Source organism: Agelaius phoeniceus, chromosome 2, assembly GCF_051311805.1.
Source record: "Agelaius phoeniceus isolate bAgePho1 chromosome 2, bAgePho1.hap1, whole genome shotgun sequence".
Taxonomy (NCBI): domain Eukaryota; kingdom Metazoa; phylum Chordata; class Aves; order Passeriformes; family Icteridae; genus Agelaius; species Agelaius phoeniceus.
The window spans coordinates 103422950-103436279 of NC_135266.1; the positions used below are offsets into that span (position 1 = coordinate 103422950).

The window sequence follows — 13330 nt, forward strand, 5'->3', positions numbered from 1 at the left end:
GTGAGGGATAATGGCCTTTCCTTCCATCCAGATTCCTGCCCTTGGCTGTGGCAGTGCTGCAGCACAGAGATCTCCAGTACAGCACTCACACTTTGCTGTTTGCTGCTATTGCAGCAAGACAGCTGCACTCAGTTTTGGACATCATGTTGCTAATGTTTGTCTTTAAAAAAATAACACATGGTTAAATGTAAAGGTCAGAGATAGGACAGTCATTTTTGCACAAGTTGTGGCAGTAAGTAGCAGTTAATGTATTAATTTCACTAGTAACCACGTTCAGCTGAATAAATAAGTCATTGATTTCTTCAAAACATGAGGGAGGGAGGTGTGCCACTGCAGTAAGGATTAGGATGCATTTAAGACACAGGGAAGGATGGACAGGGAATAGTGGTGGATTCATTTGCCCAAAGTATGAGTTATGACAGAGATATGCTTCTGCTTGAGAGGGCTGGAGATGAGATCAAGAAATAGTGGAAGGGACTGGGAGGCAGCCAGAAGATAACTGGTTAGTAATTGTCCTTAACTGTGTGTTTCTGTGCTCCACAATTATTAGGCACAATCCACAGTCTCAGTCTGTGGATGTAGAGTCATTCAGGGAGGAACAACATCTTACTGATAATTTGAAAGCATATCATTTCTGTAGAAAGAAGATGTCAGTACTGTGAGGTCTTTGAGATGCTCAGTTAGTTTTCTTTTTGCACTGCTATCATTCCCTTGGGGTTTGTGCTTCAAACTTCAATTTCTTCTTTCTATTATTGGTAATGTTAATGCTTGTTGCTGAGGGTATTCTTGTAAATTTTGTTCTCCTTTCTATGTACTGAAGTGGAACAAGAATTCCAGAATCTTTGGAGTGGCATGAGACCAAAAGTCTAGTAACTGCTGAGTCGTTTACAAGAATCTGACTCCTAATCTCAAATGTAATACTAATTTTTAGGGGCAAAAAAGAGCCCAAAATTACTATGGTATTCTTTCCTAATAAGTTGAGAGCAGCTAAGAAATCACAAAGAAAATGTTTGTTACAGTCTCTTGAGCAGCTTTTCCTTACCTTGATTTTTTTTTTCTTTTTGTGGTTTACGCTGTGCTAAAAACTGTTCAATGCATTGCAAAGTTTAAAGCAATTAAAACAAAGTTCTCATAATTGGGAGTTCCTAAGCAACACAAATTAAAGTACTATCTTTTCTGGGTAAAATATTAGATCTAGATAAAATAGTTTTCCATAATGCAATGTCTTTCAGTATCAATGTTCTTCTTGTTGATAATACTGTCTCTAAACTTTGTTTTGCATGTTGGTTTTAATGAAGTTTGCAGAGCTGATTCCCATGTGTTCAAGAATACAGTATCCTCCTAGCTCTGAGCCTTCTCACTCTGATCAGCCTGTTTCAAATTCTCTTCTGAAATTACTGAATTTCTTAGTCTCTGTACTCTTCCTAAACCCATGGAAAAGGACATCTTTTACAGCTGCAAAATCTGTGGGAAAGTAAACTTCTAATAAAATTTCACTTTGTAGCATTCCCAAGAAATACTACAACTCTCAGTAAAAAGGCAGATGTTTGATTAAATACCTTTTGTTGGAACCATTGACTTAGAAAGTCTGAGTCAGTAGAAAATTTGAAAAATAAATGAGGTAAGAACATCTCACACAGAGTGTCTAACTAATAAACTACATCTAAGGAGACATGGTTGAAAATAGTTTTAGTTAATTTTCTTTCTTGATTATAGTTTTAGTTTCTTGTTCCACTCTGCTGTAGAGTTCTTTATTATAGTTTTAGTTTCTAGTTCCACTCTGCTGTAGAGTTCTTCATGAAAAGTTTCTACCTTGAGGAATGGCTAATCTTTGCTTTAGATAACAGAGCTCTGACAAAGGTGGTTTTTCCCTGAATCAAACAAGTAGCTCTGTAAGCAGCAATACAAATGAGATCCAGTTTGCTATGAATTTGTCCCATGGGTTTAATTCTTCTTACAGATAATGTGGTGCTGTTTTTCACTCTATTTTTCCTATTGCTAAAAATATTATGACCTATTTTTGCACAGTTAATCTGATAAATCACAGTCTAGCTGTTGGACATTTGGAGTTTCCTTAAAATACAGACCATGATTGAAGTTTCTACCTTAAAAGGCAGGCTTACAGCCATTGTTATAATGTGCAAAATCCAAAATAAAATATCCAGCTTTTGTGTTTAAAACAGGCTCTTATGCCTTTTAAGAGCAGCCTTTTCTTATTATTTTTGTAAGTCCAGCAAAGATGATGGTAGGAATTTAGGGTAAAATTTAACTGAGTTTTAGTCCTTACCTGCAGGTGTCCATCACCAGCTGATGTCCACCAGCTTTAACAGTGGGTGTCATAGGAGCATATAGGTAGTTGGAAGACTCACAGCATTCCAGAGGGTAGAAAACAGCACTTAATTTAAGTGAGGGCTTTCATCCTAAGCATTTGACCAATGTGTGATGTGCAAATGCCCCATAAGGGTTTCAGGCACTGTAATGTAGCAGCAAATTCCAGGTGTGTGAGAGAGGATATTGCTGGCTGTCTCTTGTTCATGCTGGGGCAGAGGAAGAGGAGCCAGTCTGAGAGTTCCAGAGGTCACCTGAGCATGGTTGTTCTGAAAAAGCTTGGAAAGAATAAGCAGGTCATTTGGGTAGGAGACTGACATTCTGGTTGCAAATGATTTCGCAAGGGACCGTGATGCAAATGTGTTAAAAAGAGGTTGCTCTTGGCAATTGATGTAGTTCTTGGTGATAAATGAAGTTTCTTATGGGCAGGAGTATGCCCCTTGAATAGGAGAGTGGCACAAAAAGAAATCTGAGCACATTATTTGCCTGCTTACAGGATTACAAAAGGTGAGGATTACAAAAAGGTGAGTAGGTATTTGTACTCACCTTTTCTCTCTGATAAATCTCATATACTATTTAACATGTATGGAAACCCAGAAAAAGCAATAGTAGGCTTTAAGCAAAATCAGCAGTTCCTTCAAGCACGTCCTGCTTTAAATCCTTATTTGATTAGATTGCTTATCCATCTATGTAAAAGGCAATTTATTGCAGAGAGTGGCACAGCAGGCATAGCTTCTGAATCAGAAACTACGTCAGAGCTTTGTGCATCAGTCATGTGGGCAGGCAGTTTAATTCTTGTTTAACTTTTCTAGCCCACCACTGAGGAAATATTAAGCATTGTAGTAATACCACAGCAGTATTGTACCTAAGCTCAGAAACATTCAGTTATGAGCAATAAGTAAAAGAATATTATTTCAACTGTCCCTTGACAAATAAAATCAAACTGTTGTTATTTTATTATTCTGTTCCACTCTGCCTGTCCTGTTGTTCTGCAGCATTTTCTGGGTGCCACATGCACATTACTTGTCTGGAAGAGAAGGCAAACCCAGGCTGACCCCAAATCAGTGCCTGCTTTCAGATATATTTAGTGTACTGTGGGTCAGGTGCTATTTTAAACATTTGTGTCCTCCAACTTAGTATGACAAAATTTGAAACAAGAGACATTTGCCTCTTGACATTTGCCTTGCAAGTTCCTTTGAAGATTTTTGTAAGTGTTTTTAGAAGCAGCTGCAGACTCAAGATGTCTGAAGACTTCCTTTCTTTTAACATTTCCTCTTTAATCATCTGGCCCAATACCTATCTGAGTGGAGGGCAAAGTTAGCACTACCTCAGCTGGTTCTGGTCTTTCAGCATTTATTAGACAGATTTTTGATTCTCTATTCCTAGTTTGTAATTTTGACCTGTAGTCAATCCACAGCCTTTTTGCATTTCTTGCCATGAGTTGAATTAGGATGCTGTTTCCTATCATTCTGTGGTATCCTTCTTAAGAGGTTTAATGGTATTAGTTTCTTGCCACAGGCTGACAGTTCAAAACCACAACCAGAGTGATCTGGGGACTGATACTGCAAAACCAAAGCATGCTCTTGGAGGCTTTGCAAAAGCAAATTCTGTGTCTTGTCTTGTTTGGTGCTGTTCCTTTTGTGATTGCTTTCTTCTTCCTCTCCCTTAAAATGCTGTTTTGAATATGTAATTAGTAATGTCTGTCAGACTGCAATGGGACTTCTCAGTGTCTTTTTTTTCTGTAACTCTTCCTTATCATTCTGTCTTAAAATTTATCTGATGGGAAGAATTCCACCTTCAAAGATGTTAAAGATGTTGAAGCAATACTTAGGATTTCTGAAGCTTTATTTGAAGTTGGGTTGTGCTATCAAGGTATCAGAATAATTAAGGGTGGTTGACTTACATTGACTGTGCCAAAAGCTTGTTTAAAGGTTTACAAGAGTATAATAATGGGATCATACAGAATGGTGTAGTTCATATCAAGTAAGAACAGCAATTACCTTGTAACTCAATTTGAGAGTGTTAGACCAGAAAATTCTTAAAATTGCTTTTTGTTTGTAGAGGTGGCAGCTCTAGGCTGCTTAATAGGAACCAGTTCTAGTCTTCCTCTAAAACTAGAGCAAAAATACTGGTTGCATCTGATTGATGCTATGTTGTCATGCATTAGAGTGCTTATAATGCCTTAATATTTTTTTTCTGGTAAAGAAAAACAATGTTGTTGAGGCATGGGCAAATGAATTAGCGCTCCACGATTACCTGCACTGAGACAGACCATGTTCAGTGAACTGGCATAGAGAAAAATAAAGAATAGTCATCATCATCAGGGCAGTTGGGTTTTGCACTAGTTGACAAATGTGCTTCATCCAGACTGTAAATAGAGTGAGCATTTGCAGTAGTTGCAAAAACCTGGGGAAAGTTGGACAATTTCTGTTCAGTTTTTATACTTTCTGCCATTCTGGAGATCAGTGGAATTGTCATTTTTAAATTGCCCCAGGCTTTTGGCTAGGACTGTGTAGGGGAGTGTTCAATATTGGGTACAGTAAAACATCATCTTTGCCAAAGCAGAAGTATTGAATTTCCACCCTCATCTCTTTAAAACCAGCACATTTTTCTGTGACAGCAAGTATTCCATTGAGATTTGTTGATATCTACACCACAGAGAAACTTCTCAGCAAACTTTAAACAGTTTGTGGAAGTGGGACAATAGTATGTAGGTCTTACCAAAGGTTCTGTAAAACCTGCCTTCTAGTTTTAAATAGCCTGTTTAATGTGTCTGGACTGAATCATACAAGCCTGTGTTCCTGCCCTTCTGCTCTGCCCTTTGTGTCATAAGTGTAATGCAACTGGAATGAGTAGTCAAAAGCAGCCTTCAGAGAATGTGTATTTGCACAGGTATGCTGAAGTGACTTCCAGCACTAACTACACCTGTGTTTTCTCTCCATAATTGATTTGACACATTTATGTGTATCCAGTAACCTCAGCTTTTCAAAGAAAAATTTTAATTTTCTGTGAAGTGATTATCGATCTTTAATATTCTCCCTTGAAGGCCTATAGCATTCAGTCAAAAAGATGGTTTGTTAGGATTCTAGCAAAATATATATTGTTGCATCAGTGGTTAAAAATAGCAGAGTCCTTCCACAAAAGCAAATGAATTCTGTATTAAACTTTCCACAGCAACATTGAGATAGATTTTGTATGCTTAAATATTGACATATGGCCCAGGTGGAGAGCCTGATGAGCAATTAAGACCTTTTCCACCCAAGGACATTTGCTTTTAAAGCATTTGACTAATTCATATACATATATAGATACACATTCTCTGAAGCTTTTCTTTTTCCCAAGTGGTGTTTTTTTCTTTAATCATCACAAGCCTATGGCCTTGACTAAGCTATCCATTTTGCCACTTTGTTATCTCTATAAAATATTCTTACAATTCTTTAAATACCATAAATAATAAGATGCCATTTGTTGGAGCTGGGTGATGTATGGCATTTATGTAGGGAATCAGCCAATGTCACAGATGCACAGAGTGCCTGAGGTTGGACAGAACCTCTGGAGCACATCTGCTCCATTCCCTCTGCTAAAGCAATGCCACCCAGAGCCAATTGCCAGTGTTTGGTCACTCTCACAGTGAAAAAGCATTTTTAAGAGACTCAGCTCTGTCTGCTAGTAAGACATGACCTTTGCTTCAGCGTAGGAGAGAAGGAAAAAAATCCTGGAAATAAATCCAACATTTTCTTTCTCTAAGCATCTCTTATTTTTTTGTCAAATTTATTTAACTGTCAAAGAAATGGTGGAGAATTGTAGATGATTAAAATAGATATAAATGCACATCACTGACGCTGATGTTCTGAAGCGCTTTCATTAGCAGTGTACTCTATCCTCCCCATCTTTTTATAGCTAAATGGGCTATTGTGTGCTCTCATGGGCACTAATGTTCTCCAGAAAAGACATGAATCCTGATTTTTGTGTGCACAAGCCCTCTTTCCATCTCATAAATATTGTGAGCATGACTTCAGTGAGTAAAAGAGCCAGTTTCCTCCAGGGTGCACAGATACTGGGAAAAGGATAAATTACTTCAGGTGGCTTTGGATTGAGGTGGCTTTTTCTTAAAGGAAAGATATGGGACATCTTGTTTTCCAGTTCAGAAATATAGTCAGAATAAAAAGTTAATAGAAGTGACTAAGTTTATTGAGAGAATATTTTCCTTTGGTTTGAATAATGCTGTTCTGTTTCACTTGCACCTTTAAAAAATCTGGTCTCATGATCCACGTGTTAGAACTGAAAACTGATAATAATTGTGGACTTGTAAATTATAAACAAAGTAATTTTTAAATTTTCTGAGCATCTGCTGTTTCAGTGAGTATTTAAATCTTTCACTCTAAATAATTCATCTATTTGCAGGAGAGGTTTAAAGGTGTTGCCTTGGTTTTTTTCAGGAGCTGATGGTGAGAGCACTCTGCCCTGCATTGATAGATCCTTCTTGACGACCTTATTCTGTGACCTTTCCATTACTTTAGCCTGAAGTAATTTTTTGTAGACATTTCTCTTTTAATAGAAAGTTGCCATCCTCACTACAGATCCCACAGGGAATTCGTGACCATGAGACCACTCTGGGCTCACAGTGGCAACAGGCTGAGGCTGCTACAGTGTCCACTTAACAACTTCTTTTCATACCCCTCTGGAGGAATCTACAGTCACCTTGTGCACAATGGAAAAAATGCATTAGACTTTGAATAATTGTCCAGTTATGGGTTGTATTCTTTCCTATTTTTTCTTATATTATTGGATACATGTGGATTTGATCAGGATTTTCTCCTTAATCACCAGCCATTTTCTGGTGTCATGAATACAATAGACTGGGAAATTCTCTCTCTTGGAGAGCCTTGTTTCTGTGGGGAGTAGGGTTAGAATTATATGAAAATGTTGCATTTAAAGGACTGTGTATATTATTTTATATTGGCATACTGGATATATTTGATTTTAAGAAGCATTAGAGGTCAGGATTACCTTATAGCTACAGATTTTCTCATAAACATCCAGTTGAATTATTTCCTGTTCTTTTGTGTCTTCAGTGAAAGTCTAAAGCCAAGCACTCAGTTTTGAGATGATGCAGATAAAGCATGTGGTGATACCAACATGTTCTCTTTAAAGCCTGAACCAACATGTTCTTTTTAAAGACTTTTTTTAAAGTCTGCTTTTAGTCTTAGGCTGAGAAGCCATTCTGCTTCTTTCTCATTAGTATTTCCTGATAATTGCTTCTAGTGTTATGCTTTAAGGAGCTCATATGTTTGTTCATCACATACCCAATTTAAGATGTCATTCTTTTTTTCTTTCTTTTTTTTTCTTTTTTTTTCCCATTTTCCATTTTTGTCCAGCTTTCAGATATGGTTTGAGAGCAGGTCACTTTCCAAATGCATAGCTCCAGTCAGAGGGGAGGCTCTGACTTTATAAAATGTTGCCTGCTTACAGGAATCTCATTATACTGAGCTATTGGAGATTTTTTTGATACACTGAATATATGTGTACTTTTTTTCATAAATATGTCATCCTAAATCAAGTTCATAATGTCCACGACTACTGAAGCAGCCCAAAATTGTGGGATCACAAACACTCCAACATCTTCTGCTTCATTTGTGCTGTTGAATGATGGATTTTCTTTTCCCAGTTAACATGTTTTGGAAACACAGTTGTGTCATTCTCTGTGATTCACCCTAAGATCAGATTCCTAGCAGGAGGTCTTGGACTGTGAAAGAAACAAAGGAATCATCCTAATTCTTACCTGCTGGCAAATTGCAAGTCTCCATTGACAACCAGTTACAGACTGATTATATTAGCACAAGGTAATATAGTTTTATATATAATATATTACAGAGCTAGTGTGTCAGTCTCTAGAATTGTTATCCAAAGGGATTTAGACACTAAAGTCTGAACTGCATCACTATGGGCAGGTATCCTGAGAGGGATGGCAAAATAAGCCTCTGATGCCAATGGTGTACTAAATTTTGTTGTGAAGCATAGCTTGCTTTCCAGAAGTGCAGAGGGAAAATACACAGCTGTTTATTATGGTCAAGAGTATCTGTGGTGTTCCTCTTTGGCAAAGTTGTTACTGTTGGGATGAAAAAGGAAAAAATTACAGAGGATATGTGATTTAACAGAATTGCTGGGTTGATGGAGATGTTGCAGTAATGTTCTGTCAGTTCCCATGCACGTGGGATTACAAATGATCTTTCATCAATGCAGCTTTCTCCTGCCTGTGATTCTCATATACCCAACTTCACTGAAAAATGCATTTTTCTGAATAATGGTGCCTGGGCAGGGTTCCAGTTCTTGCTCTGTTCTGCTTCCTCCTTTTAGATCATGTGTATGAAAAAGAGCATAAAAGGCATCAGAACTGGCCACATCCCACTTCACAGATATATTTGGTAAATTTAATAAATGCATCTCTTTAGATTACTCTGGCAACCTAGGATATAGCTGATCTATCAAACACTAAAACTGCAGTTAATAAATACTTATTATCTGGAGCAAGCACTGCACAATTCAGTTCTGTAAATTTGGATTTAAATTGAAAAGTATTATCTTTTGACCAAGGGTATCAACTGCTGATGCCTGTTTTGGGCTTACCTAGAAACAGAGGCCAGACAAAGTTAAAAGGAGAAAAGGAGATATATTTAATGAAGGGCCTTCAGGTACATTAAGGGCAGATGAAGCCTCCCCAAGGGACTACACCCAGAATGGATGATGGTCACAAGTTTTTCAGACAGATACAAGTTTGGTCTATTAGCATATCAGGTGTTAATCCTCCAATTACAGCTTCAGGTAATTAAGTCATATTCCCCCCGTTTGCTCCCCTCTCCTCCAATTCACTTTTGTTTATACTTTTTGGGGCTTGAGGCCCAAATTCACTTTTGTTTATACTTTTTGGGGCTTGAGGCAGATAGCGTCCTTGGATCTCAGGCCTAAAATGATTGCTTTGTCTGACCAAAATATGAAGAGAATTAACTAACACTCTGTATGGACTTCAGAGTTACACACTAATGCAGTACAGGATATGAAAAATACAAAAGCTAAAATCTTACAGCATCAGTGCAACAACTTAATGTTCAGATTTTTATATTTTTTATGGATTACTGAGTGCTTCCAAGATGACACAGCAAAAATGGTTGTGGTAGTCACAGTCTGACCTTGAGAAGTGTTTGTAGAAAATGAGAGGTAACTGACTTGTTTCAGGTGTCAGAAAGTGGTAGTTTTAGGTCCTACTGTAGTTTTAAATTGTATTGTGTACTGTAAGTTTGGCAAGTAAATGTAATTATTTTCATCAGTAAATTAGACCAAAAAATAATTAATAAATAAAGTAAATAATTATTTTCAGAAAATTAGACAATAAAATTCTGTAGTAATATTTCATGTAAATGTTTTTTGCAGAGTAGTTTCACTTATAAGCCTTTTCAGGTATTTAAGAGGGAAGGTACTTGGCTTTTTCTACTTTACACAAGCCTGAGCAGGAATAATGATTGCTGCTTCATCTGACTCTAATATCAGTGACAATTGGTCAGGCTGTTTATTTGTTTTAATTTAGATTCTTCAGCCTATTTTAAAGCACTTAATGATATGTTAATTCAGAATTAAACGTGGAGTTAAATTTAAACTTGGAGAGTTTGTCACAGTGCCTTCTGTGGATCAGGATGATGATATACAATATATGTTCTGGATTATGGTGTAAATTAAATTTTTTCCCCAAGTGTTTTTTGATATTATCTTGTCTACCTTCATACTGGATTGTTTCCATGTCTTACTTGGAGAGACTTGTCTAATTTAACCAAATTGAATGAGGAGGGGATGAGAAGAAGGGAAAGAGACAACAGAAATTGACAAAAAGGCATCTTGTGAAAGGGAAGAGCAGGGTCTTTCATTTCTGTTTAATAACTCCCAGAGGTGATACAAGCTTCAGTACTCTCTGCTTTGAAGTGAGGAGGAAATGCAGTTATTAATCAGATGACTGGCTGTTAAATACCAAAAAAATTATTAATGTCCACTTAGCTACAGCCACGTGTTGAGATTTAATTTTAGTTAATAGATAGTTTGTGTAGTTGTCAGATAATTATGGGTCTGTAGTAATTAAAGCTTCTGTCACTGAAGGCAAAGAGTGTCATACCAGGCTTCTAGGAAAATTAGACAAAGTTTCAGACCATGAGTTTCATAGCAGGCTCATTAAGTGGTGTGAAAATTGTCATGAACCTTTGCTCAGAGTGCTCAGTAATTGCATACAAAACTAAATTTGCGTTGAAGTCCATCCCTAAGGAAAAGACACTGAGGTCATTTTGAAATTAATCAATTCTTTGGTGATAAGTTTATATCCTAAGCTTTAAAGACTGAATTTTCCTGAATTGGATTACCCAAGCTTTAAAGACTCTTCTGTACCAGAAAACCTGTGATGTACCTGCACAAGGACAATATCTCTGTATATTAGTTAAATATCTTTGGGGTTTTAATGATATAAGACAAAATGTCTGCCAGGTAGATTTAACTGAAACATTATTCCATGTGCCAGCCGACAGGAGGAAACTCACTTGGGTTGTTTTTATGATGTGATTCAGGAAACAGCAAAATCTACATGTGGTGAAATAGAAGGAGCAAAAAATGGGAAAGACATGGAAGTGCTAAAGCTGTGAATTTTTTTGAAAATTTAGTAGAAGCGTGTTCTTTTTAGCATGGTTCTAATTATTGCAGCTATTCTCAAGTTCAAATGTGTATTTTTTCTAAGGTTAGGTTTTCTTTTTTTCTAAAGTTAGGTTTTCTTAGCCATCCAGGTGTTGTCTAAGGCTATGGGATGCTTATTCTCTTATTAACTTCTAGAAAAAATATTTTAGGTCAACTGTTTCACGATACCTTAAATGTTCATTTCTGAGAATTTACAAAGGGCAAACTTTCCAACTTATTGAACAAGGTTTTCATACACATAGGAAATTTCTGAAAAGTGGAGGGTTTTGGCTGCTACTTGCTCATACCTAGTGGTGGTATCTCTGAAGGACAGAAAATAAGAACTATGAAATGCTTTTTTCCATGGTTCCTGTTCTTTCTTTCTCCCTTCAGCTGTGAGGGAGAGACACATTGCACTGAAAGAGTTTCCAGACAAAAAGACCTGTGGCATAATTCCACAGGCTGTCGAGGAGGTGAGAAGAAAACTTGGATTTGATGGTATGGTCACATTTCTCTGTCAGTATGGATCTGAGCACTGAAGGTTGGGCTCATTTCCAGTATTTCACAGGAGTGATCCACCACATCACTCCTCTTTCATCATCCTCAAAGCATGCAGGCAACAAAGGCACTTCTCCACCATCCAGCAGGCAGATCACTTTCAGTAACATTCTCATCAGTCTCTCTACATTACATTTGATTTGTACTATACAAATGAATTAGTTCAGCGCTGAATACCACAGAATTGTGTTTTGTAGCTTGATAATGTTATTATGACTCATGGCAGTATGCAACATCATGATCATTCAGTGTTTGATTCAGCAAAACATCTAAAAATAACAAAATACTTGAAATTCAGTGGAGCTTCACTCTTTGTGGTAAGGCAGAGGAGGCCTTGTTTCCTATTTACCAGTTTGGGAGAGTTTTGATTCATACAGCTGACAAGATACAGACACTCAAAGTTAGTTCAAACCTGACTGCATTACATCAGTGCAACTGCTTTAGAAAATAACATTGAATTAGCCCATAAAGTAAGCATACAATTGAAATCTGCAGCTAAACATGTTACCTCTTCCCACATGTGCTGTAATAAATTATTGTGTTGGTGTTCTTAGTGAATCTTAATTGTGACATCCAACATGTGCATGATTTAAATTGCCTTCAGACTGGATTAAGGCAGTTATGTGTGCCTTAATCCAGTCTGCAAATGAAGCTGTTGCTGTGACTCAGTTGCTCTGTAATTTCTGCTCTTAAGAAGAACAGGGAGGTTGCTGACACTTTTTAGTTTTGTCATTTTGAAAGCACGTGCTCAAAAGCAAGTAACTTTGGGAAAAACACATGTTCAGTTCAGACTGAGTGGTCACTGATGATAAGTGAGGCAATAAGACTCTGCATTTGTATGAGTTTATTTGAGCTGATTCCAAGCCCATCTCTGTTGGATCAAATATATGTTCTACCATGTAAATGGCGTTTTACAAAGCAAGTTAGATGTTGGGTCAAAACTATGGCATATTATTTGGTGGTATTTTAACTAGTCCTAATGAGAGGTGTTTTGTGTACACTTCATTTCTAATCTGTTTTAAGAAGTTGTTTCTTAGAACTCCACAATTACAATTGCTGATTTTAAGGATGCTTTTCAACTAAATTCTTTCATTCTGGAACTTAATAGTGATTGCAGAGCTTTTCATCTAGTAGGTGGGCTCCTTGAAAATACTACAAATGTTATAATTATTTTTTGAAATTTTAAACAAACTGTGAACTAAATAAAAGTTGTGTTTTGAAAGATAGCTGATGGATTGTTGGCACTCCAGGACAGCAAGAGAAGCTGTTCCGTATGAAATTCTTGTCATTATAGCTGGGCCAATTAAGGGCTGGGAAGGATGTCTCAGAGTTCAACATTGGAAACAGTGTTGTGTGACAGTAAAATTAGATAAGGTTTTAACATAACATGGGTTTGCCACTCAGAGACTCCATCAACTTTTTTGGGATTTGTCATGATATCTTTTCTAGCATAGTGCTATCTGCAAAGATTTGCAAATAGAACTGTGGTCCTGGGACCTTGTAGACAAACAGCTTCTAACAATACAGTATCTACCAGAAGATTTTGTAGTAAATTTTATTATTTTCTTCAGCTCTTTCTTTGCTTTTAGCTCCGTTTGCTTCTTTGTGAGATAATAGTATTGAAAGTAATTTGGGTTGGTATTACACTTTTATCCAGTTCCTCAGACGTATTTGAGTTCAGTTTTTCTAGATGCTGTTGTTGAGGACTATTGACCCATGAGGAGGCCTGCAGTGAGTCCAA

The 13330-nt window shown here is 37.1% G+C and overlaps 1 protein-coding gene across 4 annotated transcripts in view; it reads left to right on the plus strand.

The window, feature by feature from the left end:
* The window catches only part of APP (amyloid beta precursor protein), a 199209-nt gene that overhangs the window by 157847 nt on the left and 28032 nt on the right, over positions 1-13330 (plus strand). The window lies entirely within an intron of this gene.